This window comes from Molothrus aeneus, chromosome 9 (genome assembly GCF_037042795.1).
Source record: "Molothrus aeneus isolate 106 chromosome 9, BPBGC_Maene_1.0, whole genome shotgun sequence".
In the NCBI taxonomy this organism is placed as follows: domain Eukaryota; kingdom Metazoa; phylum Chordata; class Aves; order Passeriformes; family Icteridae; genus Molothrus; species Molothrus aeneus.
In genome coordinates, this window is record NC_089654.1 from 11,616,646 (window position 1) to 11,632,353 (window position 15,708).

The following is a 15,708-nucleotide window of genomic DNA, read 5'->3' on the forward strand; positions in this document are numbered from 1 at the left end:
AATCCATTTCACTCCAGAACAGAATTAAGAGATATTAATTAAGCAGTTACAAAATATAATTGTATTGCTTTCACTAGGTATTATACAAAATTACATCAATAGAAAATCTCTTCGGTATAATTGCATGATATTTAATTAATTTATGTTCCAGTGAGCTCAATGGTGGGTTGAGTTTATGAGCCACAGTGTGCATGGTTTTAGAGTATTCAGAGTGTTTTGGGGTTACTGTCTGAGGCTCTGTTTGAATGCTAGAACAGCTCAGTACATATTAAGGCATGCCTTGTCTGTGAGTCTTGAGGCATGGTCCCAAATAATTCCTGAAGCATTTCAACTTTGAAGCCTTCTCTTACACCTGTCTCAGACCTTTCCATTTGGATTAGCTAAGTCAAATCATAAACTGTAATGTTGTCACTGTGTTTTGCTCACAAACTCTTTCTTCTCCATACTTCTGTTTCTCTTTCTGGTCAGAAATCACAGGATTGTTGGCGTTGGGAGGCTGATCTGGAGATCATCCTGTCCCTTTGCCAAGGCAGGGGCACCAGAGCAGGTTATACAGAAACGCGCCCAGATGTGTTTGCAATGTCTGCAGTGATGGAGGCTCCACGGCTTCCCTGGGCAGCTGTTCCAGTGCTCTGCCACCCACAGTGTAAAGAACTCGTTCATGTGTTAACATGAAACTTCTTTTGCCTTGGTTTATGGCCATTGCTGCTTCCGCTGTCCTGTTGCTGGGCTCCACTGAAAAGAGTGGCCCACCTTTGAGATATTTATATTATCAATGAGATCCCCTCTCAGTCTTCTCTTGTCCAGACTAAACAGGCCCAGCTCCCACAGTCTCTCCTCACAAGAGAGATGCTCCAGACCCCTCATCATCCTTGTGACCTCTGCTGGACCTTCTCCAGCAGCTCCTTGTCTTTCTTACACTGAAGAGCCCAGAACTGGAGACCGTACTCCTGATGTGCCTCACCAGGGCTAAGAAGAGGGGGAGGATCACTTCCCTCAACCTGCTGGTTGCACTCTTCCCATTGGGATACTTGTTTCTCTATGTTCCTTTCTTTTCTTGGAATATTTTTTCCTTTTCTGAAATTTTTACAGATATTTTGGACATTTTTTCCTCTTTTATTTCTGCCTCATTGTTTGTAACTATGTCATCCATATAGCTTTCTTCTTTCAGCCTTTTGTCCTTTTATTGTAAAACATATTGCCTTGAACACACCTCCCATTTTCTACACAATCTCTTTAAAACAGCTCACAGACCTGCAAGGTATCTGATGAAGAGCAGCTTTTCCCTCTGTGCCCTTGCCCTTGCCCTTGTGCTTCCTCATTCACTTGAATTCCTGGTACAGAGCACCTGAAAGTCTGCAGGTCTGGAACTGCAGATCTCAACTCAGTACATCCAGTTCTTAAACCAAAACCAAAATATCACAGTGGGGCGTTGAAGCTGTGCATGATTATTTATTGATGATTGTTGGTTACAGGAATTAAAACAGCAGGGAGCTCAGATTTTGATCAGAAACAAGTGATTTTTCTGTACACTTTTTATTGTAAAATATGAACATAATATAAACCCATTGTGCTCCTGCTGTTAAATGCTGAGCCCTGGCCTGACCTGCTGTATGAACAGTGCATGTTCCCTGTCACACAGGTATGTAGCTCCATATATGTGAGCATTAAGGCTTGAAGCTGTTATAAGGCAATTTTTATATATGTGAATATAGGAGCTTTCACAACTGCTCTCAAGTGTGCCAACCACCCAGCACAGGGTGATCTCCAAGTGAAAAGCAAAGGGATCTGGGGCTGGGCAGCCTTTCTGTGGGCTTCCAATACAGGAGTGTTCACACACAGTCTCTATTCATGTGCTGGCAATGAGCAGAGTGCATGTGCTTTGCTTTTTGTAAGCACTTTTCTATTATAAATGTACAAGATAGCCAGCCTGGCACTGACTTTTAGGTCGATAGTTATAATTTATTTGCTTTTAGTTTTTGTAACATCACCAACTGCTAAGGGAATTGATGCTTAATACATTTCTAAATAAGTAAAACTAAAGTATAAATAAATTATGCCTGGTTTATTAGTCCAGGTGTTTTCAGCATTGCTGAAAGTGGTTTGATGACAGCCACCAGCACTAGCTGTGGAAAAAAAACTTGATTTCACAGTGATTATTATCATTATAATAAACCATAATTGAAAGATTACAAAATTGATTCTTTTAAAAATTAATGTTGCATGAGTGAGCAGGCTCAGTGGCATTTAGATTTTTTTCAGTGTTACTTGGAAAGAAAGTGGCTTATTTTATTTCCTGGCAGAAAACTGATTTTGAAACAATCACATTAGAGAAAACAGTCCCAGAGGGTTACAGGAGGCAGCAGACCTATGTCATTAGGCTTTACCCTTTCCTGATGGGTTCGGAGAAGAGCCAGAAACAAAAGAAAGTTACATTCATTATTGAGAGAGCCTTGGGAAAATCTGTTTGGCCAAGCAATTTTGCATGAAACGAGTGAGGAAATATTTGACTGCAAAGAACATAAACTCCTTCCATCAATATGCAATTTTCTGTATCCATTTGTCCAAGTGGTTATTAAGAACAGTTTCTAAATTTGCAGTGCTTTACAACTTCAAAGGGCCGTGAAAGCATCACCTAGTTAAATGGATGGAAGTGTTTTTTAATAAATAAATTAAAAAAAAAAGACCAAAGTCAGTTGTAAGACAGTTTAAAGTGCAAAGTATTGAAAACAGCAGGAAACCTGGGGACCTGCAATAGCAATCATCTGTTCCAATCAGGAACATGGAAACCACAAATTTATCTTTGATGATTTCCTGTAAATATGCCCTTTGAGGACAGATTGCCCTGCCCAGTCTTGTGGAAAATGCTCAGAGTTACAGCTCTTCTCACTGCAACATATGGATCTCAGCAAGCTCTACTTCTCCATTTCCGAAGTCATTCTTCAAAAGGAAAAGTCTGAGCAAAAATGTAGTGCTGCAAAAATGCTGGTTAGCATCCTTCAAGCCAGGTCAGCCTGACTGGAAAACATCTTTCTGAGTTGTTTTTGGTTTTTTGGCCATTTTCTTCAGCAAGGTCTGTCCAGTTTTTCAGACCTGTTGTCCTAGTGGAAATGGTTTTATTGATGTTTTCATTCACTTCAGAATGTCTCATATTTCCCTAGGACACTGCAGTATAAGTACTTTTCCCCCCAGATATGTAGCAATGTGTGCTGAGGGCTGGGGAGGGTACATTTGGGTGCTGCAGGGACACTCTCTCCAAAGGAGCACACCTGCAGTGTGACAGCACAGCCAGGCTGGCTGTTCAGCATGCTGGGGTCACTAAGATGAGGGGTCTGGTCTTTCTTTCTTGCCACCTCCTTGTGGCACTTCACTCCTGATGTTGGGTTTCTGGGTCTGAACCTGGAATCTGGGCTGCAGCCAGCAATGTTGCATCCCACTATCTTGGGATTTCCAGTCAGTGCCACATCTCATATTTATGACACAGACATCAATGAAGCCCAAGAATTTGAGGTTAGATGTGGCTTATTGTTTCCTCATATATAACCTGAAGAGAGAACATGCTATTCCATTTTAAAGCTGATGTTTATGCACCATTTCATATGGTCCAGATAGTTTGCAGTTTCTGAAGAAGTTTTCTCTGCTTGAATTTACAGTAGCCATATAATCTACCACATTTGTTATGTATGCTCTTACTTGATGACAACCTCCTACTGGCCCTATGTAATGTTTTATTAAATAGAGGGACAGTTCCCAAGCCCCTCATTCTTCCCAAGATTGAAGTCAATGTTAGGTTTCATTAATATTATTTAGCATTTCATAGCGCATATCATCCACAGACCTTAAAGCACTGCAGGATGTTAAATCAGCTTTAATTTTCCCATTTTCCTGATTGTAAAACTCATGCAGGGAGTCATTTGTCAAGTTGCACAGAGGTATCATCCTGCAAGTCTATGGCAGAGCTATGAAAGTAGCCTTCAGTCAGGGTTCCTAGTTGTCTCTGCTGCACTGCCCTGACATTCAGAAGGCACAAGTGTTCATTCCTACCTGTGCGAGGTCATGCTTAACTGGGAGGGAGTCCTGTGACCAAGTGATGACCAAGTGCATTTTTATAGGCAGAAAGAAAGAACTGTGATTTCTTAAAAGAATTCACTAGAAATTCTAAAATTTCTAGTTTCCTAAAATTTTGTATGACTAGACCTAGCTGTTGTGTCTTGGCCTCCGTGCAAAGATAGGCTTGTATTGCTCAGCCAAGCCCTTGGTTAAAGATAACGCTTTGCAGGAGGGAGGGGTGGTCATTAGATTTGGGAAGGAATATTACAAGACGTGTTGGAGCACTCCATATTCAAGCAAGTGCTTTCTTGCCACTTCCCAGCAGTTAACATTGCCCATCAAAGAAAATTGCTAAAAGCTCTGCTACATCATTCTTCATTTGCATTAGAAATGGCTCTAAGCAATAACAGGATTACAGCCAAAAAGTGCCAGCACTTTATCATTCATTTATTTGATTTAATATATATGAGGTACCTATTTGAAACAGCATTTACTTTTCTTGAGCTCATCATAAAACCCACTCTGAATGGAAGTGTTTAAGGTAATGACGACTCCGATTAATTCTCTTAGAACAGCATGACTGGAATCAGATACACTACTACTCTTTTCATTAGACATTTCTGAGCTGCTATGAGTGATCTTAGAGCATGAGAGGAAAGAAATTAGCTGTATAAATCCCCCTGTAAATAACCTTCAACAGGCTGCAGTTCTTCCTACTCAACCTGGTGAACTGTAAGCTCGGAAGCCTTTGTGGTGGTGGTGTCCAGGTGGCATTAATAGAACCTGACGCAAACTTTTTGTTTTAAAAAAGGCAGAAAAGCCATACTTGCTGTGTGCTGCAGATTTCTCTTCACCTGCATTGAGAATTGAGCGGTGTTACAGCTTTCTCAGCCAGCCATTACCACCTTATTCCCCTCTTCTCACTGCCACCAAATCCCTGTAAATCCAAGCCTGGCCTGAGCAGCAGATCTCTAATCTGTTTTTCAACATGCACATCCCCCACCAAAGTCAGGAGGTCAGACTTTGTGTTGCACTTTTGTTCACAGACAGGATTGATATATGAGATGCTGCATCAGGAACTCTTCTAAGCCAGAAAGATGTTTCAATTCATTCTAGGAAATTTGAGAGCTGGCAGCTAAGTTTTGCCAATGTTTTATTCCTGTTGACATTTCTTGATCATCAGTAACTACTATTTATTATCAAGGGACATGGCACAAATACAAGGAAAAATATTTTCCAAAGCACCTCCCTGACCAAATATACTGCATTACATCTGAAAATGAAACAATTCTCTGCAAATTTAGGCATCTTGATTTTTTTTTTCCAGTCGATTTCCCAATTTTCTTCTGAAGGGAGAACTGGAAACACTACTGTAGGATGTTTACATTAGTTGAAGAAGCAGCAATTTTCTGGTAACATTTGTCTAAATTTCTTTTGCTGTTTTTCCTGAACAGGATTTTCAAGTTCTGCATGATTGCTGGTGTTGCAGGTGTCTTAGCATTATAACATGGTGGTAGTAGTAGTAACTAAAAGAAAGGAGTGGGCAGGGAGGCAGCGTGATAGAGAATCTCAGTGAAAAATTTTCTGAGAAAAAACTGTTTAAAGTCAGAGTTACAAAGTGCATGCTTTTCTACTGAGGCCCGAACCTATTGGTTTCAAATTAAACATTCACACAAAAGTTGTATCTACTGTGCCTAATCTGCAGTAATTGATTCTTCTAATTCCTAGAGGAGCTCTTTCTACTTAAAGTACAATTGAACTCCACATTACCCTAAAATGTTAGTTTAAGAAGTTTTATCAGCCTAGCACTGCGCAGTACCAAGTGAGCTGCAGGTGCATGCAGAAACTTTAGACCCTTTTCACTTCTTTGTTTCATGCCCTTTGAATGCTAAACAGTTGGATCAGCAGCCTTTCCCACCCTGTGTTTCACACATGCTTTCATTTCTTACATGTCTGTGCCTGGCAGCAGAAGAGGAGAATTCAAAATGGTACGGTGTGTTTTCATTCAGACTGGCTTATGGGCTGGGTTTTCTTTTCTTCTTTCTCATCTGATTCTAAAAAAAATCACCTCTAATCACATGTATTATCAAGGCTAATAGAACAGCCTGATCTTCATTATTGTTTGAATAAATTTTCAGGAGAAAGTTAGAATTCTGCTGAACCATTACCTTATCTATCAAAGGAAAATGTATTTTTAAGCCACTGTGTGGAAGATTATATGGAGATAAGTTGTATCTTATCATATCATCTGAACCATTATGGATTATAGAAGTACTGGCTTTCCAGAATGAGTTTTTAACATTTTTAGTGGTGATAAATTTAGTCATCAATTCTACAAAGGTCTGGCTGTAACTAACAAACTGTGTGTATCTGTATTTGTAATGACTGTTTTGATAGTTTCACATATCAGTTCAATAAAACATCTTCCACTCAGGGGAGGCATTTGGACAGGAATATCTCATGACATTCTTGCCATTCCCATTACCGTCACTACACACTTAGAGTAATATATGTTTTAAAAATTGATTGAGTGTGTATTTACAACATAGATCATAGGACATGTTTTTTTAATGGTAAGAAACTCCCAATGAAGCATTCTGTGATCTGTAGCATTGATTTGGGTTCTTTGATTTTAATGCTACAGAATACACTCATAAAACTTTTAGACCCTTGATGTCATAGGGTGCAGCTGCCTGACACAGAATGCTAATGTAAAAGGCAGTAGCTACTGCAGGTAAGAGCTGATGAAAACCAAAGGCTTGCATTAAACATAGCTAACTAAATGAATTTGAATTCTTAACACATTAAATATAAAATCGAGAGAAGTTTATTGAAGTGACATAAGTCTGAGAAGAAAAGTCTCTAATGCAGGTAGATTTTCAAAGGTCACTTTGGAAGTGTGGAGGATACACATTTTGTTTAGAAAGCTTACTCACCTCCCTTCAGGCAGTTTTCAGTAAGCATCTCTAAAAAGTATTTTTCCAAAAGAGTCATCTAAAGATGGGTAAGCAAATTTCCCACCCCTTCTCGGTTGACTAAAGATGGTCTAAATGAGTCACCTAGACATTTAGCTCTTGGTTAGCAAAGGAAGGTGAGGTAAATAGAGGTTAAATATCTTGTTACCTGTTGTATCATCTAACAGGTATTTGCTGGTGTACTTAGTTGAAGGTTTTGGTAAAGGTGATTTGTTCTTATCACAGCAGAAATTTCAAATGCTTTGTCATCCTCTTTTCATTCGGGTTGCCATCCTTGTTCTTAAGAATTTCTTGTATCTAGCAACATAATATTAGGTCTGAAATTTAATTCCACCCTGGGTCAGAGGTAAAAGGTGACAGGGAAAAATGAGTGAGAGGTACTAAAAAAAGTAGTTTTGCCAGATAGCGAGTGTTGGAATAGCTGTGAAGCATTTTTCCATAGATCCAGTTAGAGTGAACAATATTGGGAAGCTTTTAATTGTTATACAGAAGTCCTACAACCATCCAAGGTGTATTACAGGTCACTTGGATATAAAAAAGTCTTGACATTTCTCACTGCGGTGAGATTACTGTCCAAAGTTACCTGGAATCCTTCCAGTGTGAAAATTGAGTTTAGAAAAGGCTGAAATTGCTTTGTTCTTGTTCTGTATGACTAAACCGAGATGGAACAGTCAAGACAACAGAATTGTGGACTTAAGTGTGTGAGTGTGGTTGGCAGTTCTAGTTGGCTGCCTTTTCTTATGGATTTCATTCCTCCCATTGGCACGTTAACACTTAGAAGAACACTTCTAAGTTCTTAGAACATTGTTTGGACACAGACTGTTTTTCACTGAATTTTCATTTTCTTTTTAAGAGAAGGGGGAAAAGCTAATTATTTGTGGGAATGCCTTTTCTTTGTTACAGATGTCTGCCCTGAGAGGTGTTTGTTTAGGAACACACACTGTAAGCCTGTAGCACACCAATAGGTTGGTAATTTGGCAGTATTGGTGAGGACAGAATTTACTCTGTGGCACTCTGCTGGCATTGTAATCTTACCCTCTGGGACACTCAGAGCTGCAGCTGGGTCAGACGTGCCCATGGGCTGGTGTGTCACTGCTGAACACTTACCCTGTTTCCCCAGGAGATGAGGGATAAAGGGCAGAGCAGTGAACCCACTGGAGGAAATGATAGAAGAGAAACTTTTTGCAGAAGAATAGGATACCTTAAGCTGGTGCTGGGTTGTATTTACAGTGCCTGTGCAGACCCATGTCTCTGTGACTAACCCTTTTTGGCATCTGCTGTCCAGGAGTAAATTACCTTTCCTGTTGGTCGTGAGCAGTTTTTAGTTCTGGATGTTACTGTTCCAAATGTTTCCTGCTGCTGTTAACAAGAGGGCTCCCACTGGCAGGCTGGGGCCTCAGCAAAGGCAGGAAATCCTTGTGAGGTTGTTGCCTTGGGCCCCACATGCCCTCACCAGGGCTGGGGTGCAGCAGCCAAGGGGGGCAGCTGCCCCACACTGGGGGGCACCTGGATCTCCATCACCTTCCCAGGCCTTGCAGGGCATCAGCTGCTGCCACAGTGGGAGGATACCTGGATGGAGAGGATCCAGCTCTGGCAGGCTGTTCTTCATTGCTCCAGCTGCTCACAGCTGCTCTGTGGCTGATTGAAAAGGCATTTACTCCCCTCATGTGAATAACCTTGAGGGATCAGGAAGTCAATTGTGCAGAGCACCTACCGTCAGTGCCAGATGTGTGTCTGGGAGCCACTGCAAAGGCAGATGACATTTAGAAGGGCTTCTTGGTGGTGGTTTAGGGCCTGGCAGGTGGCTACAGCAACTCAGGAGAATTTATTGCTGGTGAGGGGGGTGCAGAGGTTACTTAGCACACAACTATTGGAATTTAAAAGCTCTCTTTGCACCTCCTTTTCAGAGCAACACTGAGCATACAGCCCCTGTAGTTTTCAGTCTGTTACTTCATCTGTGAATGAAGCAAATGTTACATTAATTGTAGTTCATTAGTTCCATCTGGTGCCAGGGTGAGGAATGGAGACCCTTTCTTACCTTACAAAACATTATATACCTTTCCTGCCAAGCTGCTCTACTGAATAATAGTTAGAGCCTGAGGCTAACTAAATGTAAAGATTTGGAATTGTTTCTCCACTGGTCTTCCCATAGATAAACACATGGCTCCCTAGATCTGGATGCTGTCTAAAGAAATTAAGACCAACAAGTGTTTTAGTTAAAGCAGTAGTATGCCATATGCAAGGCCAGAGATGCTCTGTGTGATATCCACAAAATTTGGTACCTGTCTACTTTTTTTTGTTCCCTTTAATCGATAAAAATACGATTTCACTCTAGTTCAAAGGAAATTGAATTTTCACATAGCAGGGGAAAACAAATACCCTACAGCATTGCTATCAGTGAATTGGGGCACCAGCTGTCTTTTAAACAGGTCCAGCATATTGTCTCTGCATTTCCAAGTCACTCTTTTATGCTTCTATTTATTGTAGGCAATTATGCTTTGACCCAAAGACATAATCCTAGTGGAATTAAAAATCATGTGACCTCTTTTTATAAAAAAGCTGAGTCTGATTTTATGAAAAAGAATTGTAGAGAATGAATCTAGTGGGAAATTAGACAGTAGTATTTGATGACTGTAAATGTATTTATTTATAACAGCTAATCTTGGTGGAAATGAAGAAATAAGAAATAATTAACTTTACTATTTATAAAAGAGTCTCTTTTATCCACTGTGTAATGCAGTCACCTCCAGGATGAAATGCAATGTTTGCTAAAGAGCATATAGACATTTAAGAAAGAAAGAAAAGAGCAAATGTGTGTTTGACACAGTGGGGAAAATGTAGCATGGAAGGAAAACATTTGCATGAAAATGTTGCCCCTTTTAGTTGAAGACATATTTTTAGCTGGTTCCTGTAATTATTCAAACTGGAACTTGGTCATAAAAGTAAAATGTTTCTGGCCTTGCAAAATGCACTCTGACATTTTTAATAGCTTCAATACAGAAAAGCACTTACTTTACAGTAAAAAAGAACACTTACTCTCAGAAAGATAAAGGGCTTCATTTTCCTTTCACAAAGACCAGTTTTACTGATGATGTCACTGGAGTTATTGCAGACTTAGAACAGTGCAAGTGTGGGAGAAATCAGGATGCTCGCTCCAGCAGCACTGGGACAGAGGTGAGAGTGATGCTCTCTGAATTAACAGCTCTTTTCATAAGCCCAGAGAATGAAGGAGTGACAAAGAGGCTCCCTGGCTGTTGATGAATTCCTGACTGTAAGCAGTGTATCCTGGAGCTCCAGTTAAACCTTTATATATCTCAAGAGAGAACGAGAGTGAATGGTACAGTAAAGAGCACTTTGCCAAACAAAATAGAAAGATCCATGGGATTGCTGCGCTATTACAAGTGTCAGCACACGATTAGGGGTCAGTTTATGTATGCAAAATGTTTTACTGAGCTTGAATGAAATTTACAGTTTTTAACAGGAGACCTATTGAAATATACCACGCCATGTGTGATACATGTACTCAAAAATTCTACTGCTCATCTTAGATCACTAAACATAAATGCAATATATGCTATTTTACATATAACTACTGCTCTCATATCAATCCACATTCAGCCAGTAATATCTGACTTACATGCTGACTGAAAGTCAGAGAGAGACTCAGTCTTGATAAATTGAAAAAAGGCAGCAAAGTGATTTTAGTATTTTAGTATTGTTGATTAAATGTGTGAAGCTAACTAAAAAAATGATCAGCACACAGAGATGTTGTGATAGTGGTCACGTTGTGTCATTGATTTGTATTAAATGCTAGGGAGGAGAGAGAGACAACTTTGAAGATTTGCTTTTCATTATGGCATGAATTGATGTTCAGCTACTAAAATGAAATAGGTTTGCATAAGAGTTATGACTGTCAAAAACCATTTGGAATTTCATTCTGCACAGAGAAATTAAAATTTTGAGTGATTATGTGAAAGACTCTTCTGAGACAAGATTATAAAACCATGTTTCCCTTGTTACTGGACTTTTTAGATTAGGTGAAATTCTTAATGTTTGTTTTATCTCATCTCAAATGCTTTTTTTTAGTGACTTGCAGTATTAATATTGTATTAAATTTAAGAAACTATGATGATGGAACAGTATGCTTCAGTATCTAACTGCATACAAAGATATTCAAAGTTATAGGTCATACAGCTAATGCAAGTTAACCATCTGGGTATATACATACAAGAAATATTTATTCTAGTTTCTAAAAACAGTGTAATTGAGTAGATTGGGCAGATACACCATTAATTACATGCTTCAATACAGTCTGATCTGATACCAGGAACAGAACACTCGAAATTCATAATCTCTTGACATTTTTCATTCATTTCCATAACAATCAACCACTCAAACCACTCAGTTTCGAAGGAAATAATGATACTGGAAATGCACTGAATTTTACAGTAGGCTTTCAACATCCTGGGTTCAATTAAAATGGTGGAATATTTTCTGAAATTACAAGACTTGCCCTTTGAACAAGAAGCTGCAGATGAATGTGTATAATTCCCATTGGCATAAATTTCCCAGATCAGATTACCTAAACCTTGAAAAGCAGAACAATTTTGAGGGGTCTCAAAGATATTACTGTTAGATTTCATGGTGTTTTACAGCACTTGAATATTGCAAAGTGCTTGCTGGAGTTCTGGGTCTGTTATTATAACTGCACTCTAGAAACAGAGAATGTGGCCCTGACACTTTATCCTCTTAGAAATGTTAGAACAATCAGATAATAGAATTCACTGCAAGATCCTAATGGACTTTGTAACCATGGATCTGAATGACTCACCAGTGGAGAGCTGTCAGACAGTGATGCACCATAGAAAAATGTAAGTAAACTTCTGTGCATTTAGGGCTTTTAGGCTGGTTTTGCTCTGTTTGCAGCTATCATCTGTTTTAAAGGAAACAATTAACCAACAAAACAGCTCACTTGATGACAGAATCAAGTTTTTTTTTTCATGTTTATAATCAGATGCTGAGTTAAAAGCACAAAATGAGTGCAGTCCTTTGAATGGATGCCCTCTGAAATAAAGGCAGATGTGTTTTCTTTTCAGAAGGGGTTTCTAGACATGTGGTAACAAGCCTGGCATTTTTTCACTGGCATGCAAGGTCCCAGCTTCAGTCAGCTGCCTTGCCTTCAAGTCCCAAAGTGTGTTGGTTTGTTTGCCTTTTGAACTTTGTCTCTCTGGTGCAGTCAGTACTGTTGGGAAAAACACCAGGTGCTGTAAGGGAGTCTCTGTTTGCAGATGGTGCCTGTGCTCCTCATCACATCTGCATTGACACATGCTGGGAGCTTCTCCTCTGACTCCTTGTGTGGATTCTGGGCCAGGAACATGAGGTGTCACCAAGGGTCTCGATGCCATCATTCACAGGTGTTCAAGGGTGGAGCTGAGGTGATGAGATTTAAGAAAGATAAAACCAGAATTCTGTTAAATTTTATTCTTTTTCCTGGGCTTCTTGAGTTTGTTTTCCAACTGCTCTTTGAAATCATGATGGGCTAGGAAATTGTTTTGGTTGCAGCAAAAGTGGCACATGCCATTGAGTCAGTGGATTCCAAAAGGTGGGGTCATGAATGGCAGATAAGGTAAAATGTACAGTAAAATTGTGAAATCTCACAGCCTCAGGGTCTTGTCAGTAAAACAAAAAATTTGTTGGGATGAAGTTTTCCTGTATTTATGTAAAGTACTGTAGAGGATAAGACATTCTGGAAAATGGTTTTTCTACATTTTTAACACAACAGCCCAGCTTTGATTAACTTTCCTTTTTTTCCCTGTAGAGTCATTTGAGTTAAGGTTACTCTGGCTTTTCCCCTGGACTTTCAGCAGAGGCAATGAGTGAGGCAGGTACAGTCTTGTTGAGAGATCCTTGAACTGTGCCAAAGGTTCAGCTCCCCAAGCTCTTCAGGCATGACTATGCAAATAAATGTGCATTTCTTCCCCCAAGCTGACATCCGTCTCGTTTGAACTGCAGCCTCTTGTAGGATTTGCTTTATTGGCTTGCAGCCACTGTCGTGCCCTGTAAGGGCGAGCAAGGTGTTACAAAGACAATTCAGCAAAGGGGAGCACTTCAATCTGAACAGTGCAAACTTCCCAGAGAAAAATGGGCTTTAAGTAGCTCCTCCACATGGTGCCCTCTCCACTCTGCCACACCAGTAACTAGTGATAATGCATTATAGAAGAGGCTGATAAATTTGTTCCAGCACTCAGCCATCCGTACATTTCACCATCTCCTTTTATCAGCTCGCCTCTGTTTAATAGCTGTGTACTCAGATGACACTTTAAGTGATACTGGACCATTACTTTTGGATTATGGTCCAGGGACCTGATGAAAGAGAAGCTAAAGTGTTAAACCTAAGGAAGGCTAAATGCATACATGTATGCACTGAAAAAACATTACTGCATTGCATCCTGAAGACAAAGATAACAATAAACAAACATGAAATAGACCATATTATTTTTCACAGACTTTTCCAAGCAAAACATAGAAGCCTGTAAGGGAGGCTTTAAAAAATCCTACTATTTTCTGGACATTTTCAAATGCTCTCTCTGTACTGCTGAGATACTGCATTGGGGGTGTTACTCTGGCATTTCTAGGAAACCTTGGGGTAATTTTCCTTTCATACCTGCCTTCCAGGATAATTTGGTCCTTTCCGATAGCACTGGAGACCAGCTGAAACTGAAAATCAACCTCACATACTTTGAAAGACTACATTTCAACATCTCCCATTGTCATTATGACACTAAACTTGAATTTCAGCTAAGGCAACCTACTGCAATTTTTATGTGTCTGTTTACAGCAAGATACCTCAAAAAGGTTGCCTCAAGTCAGCATCTTAAGTCTTCATATAGAAATGTAAAATATACCCCAGTTTTTCAAAGTATACATGCAGCACCTCCTGTATTTTAAAAACATGGTATTTTTTCCTTTTTGTGTCACTCAAAAATAAGATGAAAATTAGAATAATAATTATACAGCAGAGTGCATTGATTGCCAGTGCCTGATGCTGGGTACTAGCAGAAATACACTTTTAAATATCCAAGCAATTAATTTGGAGATAGCATTTATTGATTGTGTAAAAAGTTCCTACAAGTCAATCCGAAATGTGTCATCCCAAGATGTATTGTTATAAATACAATAGTGAGCTTTGCACTGGATGTGCAATGAATGTAATGGGTTTTGAGTGATCCCAATTGCATTATTTATGTATCAAGTCACCTTAGATTTTGCAAAGGTATTTTCCCTGGAGGATGGAAACCATGGCAAATAAAAGCCTGGTAAACCTGGCCTCTGCTAAGGTGGCACAATGGGTAGGTCACTGGAGACTTTTTTGTCTTGTGCAGTTCTTTCATCTCCAGCTAGAGCTTATCTGGGGCCCTCTCCCCACACAGGTTGGCACAGCCCTGCCCCAGCTGCCTCCTCTCTGGGGTAATCTTCACTTTCAAGCCTGTCAGACCCGGTTAGAAAAGGGTGGCTGCAACTGTGGCACAAAGAGATGGTGTGCAAATCCCAGTGAAAGGCTCGAGGCTTTGATTGGTGCTGCTGGAGAGCTGCCACTCTGTGCATTCAGTGCACCAAAAACTCGAGATTTCCTGTTACCCCTTCCAAGGTGAGGACTGTTCTGCAGCTGCTGTTGCCACAGTAGAATTGTGATGCTTGATTCATCAGGAAAGTCAGGTTTAGATTCCAGCCCTTTCCTCCTTTCCCCCTAAAAGTATTCCAGTCTCTGAATGGATTTGACTGTGAATGTTTATTTCCCTTATTGCTGTTATAGCTCACTGCATTCCTATACTGAAGAGTCTCCAGTTTGGGGAATGTCTCTGTTTAGTGCAGCCCTACTTGTTAGACCCTTGATGCACAGCTGACAGCGAAGTATCAGCATTAAATCTCCCCAATGAAAATGTATTTTGGCACATTAGCACACATATGGTGAGGATTTTTTTAACCTACGTTACTGTATGTAACTTTGCAGCTTAATTAATCAATTAGGATTAGTGCATTTGTAATCAAGTCCAAGAGTGATTGATGCATGCCATATTAATTGCAACATTCACATGAAGCATGTCATATACACAGTCATTTTACAGCTGGATTTCACATTGGGTTGCTCATAAGCACTTAATGGCAGGAATATTTTAGACTTGCAATCAGGGAAATTGTATTGCACAATATGCTTTATATGTTGAACACCCTGCTTAGATAATAACTCCTCCATCACTGATGTATCCTCTTGCTCCTCCCTCCTGGTTCGATCATTGGCAGAGACCATTTTCAAAGGCTTTTCTTTGCTGTGGAACAAGAGGTATAATTAAATTGTATCCCAGTAGTGAAGGTTTCTAATGATGATGAGCCAAAACTAATTGTATTGATTTGTTTATTACTGGCTTAGGAAGCTCATCAAACAAATGGACTGAAACTATTTCCATATTCTTATCTGTTTGGTAAATGAGAAACAAATAACACTTCCATATGTCTGTTGTGTGGTGTCATGGCATTAATACTAATTCTGAAGATAGACCCAAGCACAGGAAGGGAGGTTATCCCTGGTGCAATTTTCTACAGCTAAGAAATGCCACGTTTTTTTCCACATTTGTGTTCTGGGATGAGCAAAATGAGGACATTTTCTTTCTTTTTCAGTATGCAT

The 15,708-nt window shown here is 39.8% G+C and overlaps 1 protein-coding gene across 1 annotated transcript in view; it reads left to right on the forward strand.

Annotated features, from left to right (window-relative positions):
• The window catches only part of ST6GALNAC3 (ST6 N-acetylgalactosaminide alpha-2,6-sialyltransferase 3), a 208,064-nt gene that overhangs the window by 148,158 nt on the left and 44,198 nt on the right, over window positions 1–15,708 (forward strand). The gene's annotated exons all lie outside the window — the stretch shown is intronic.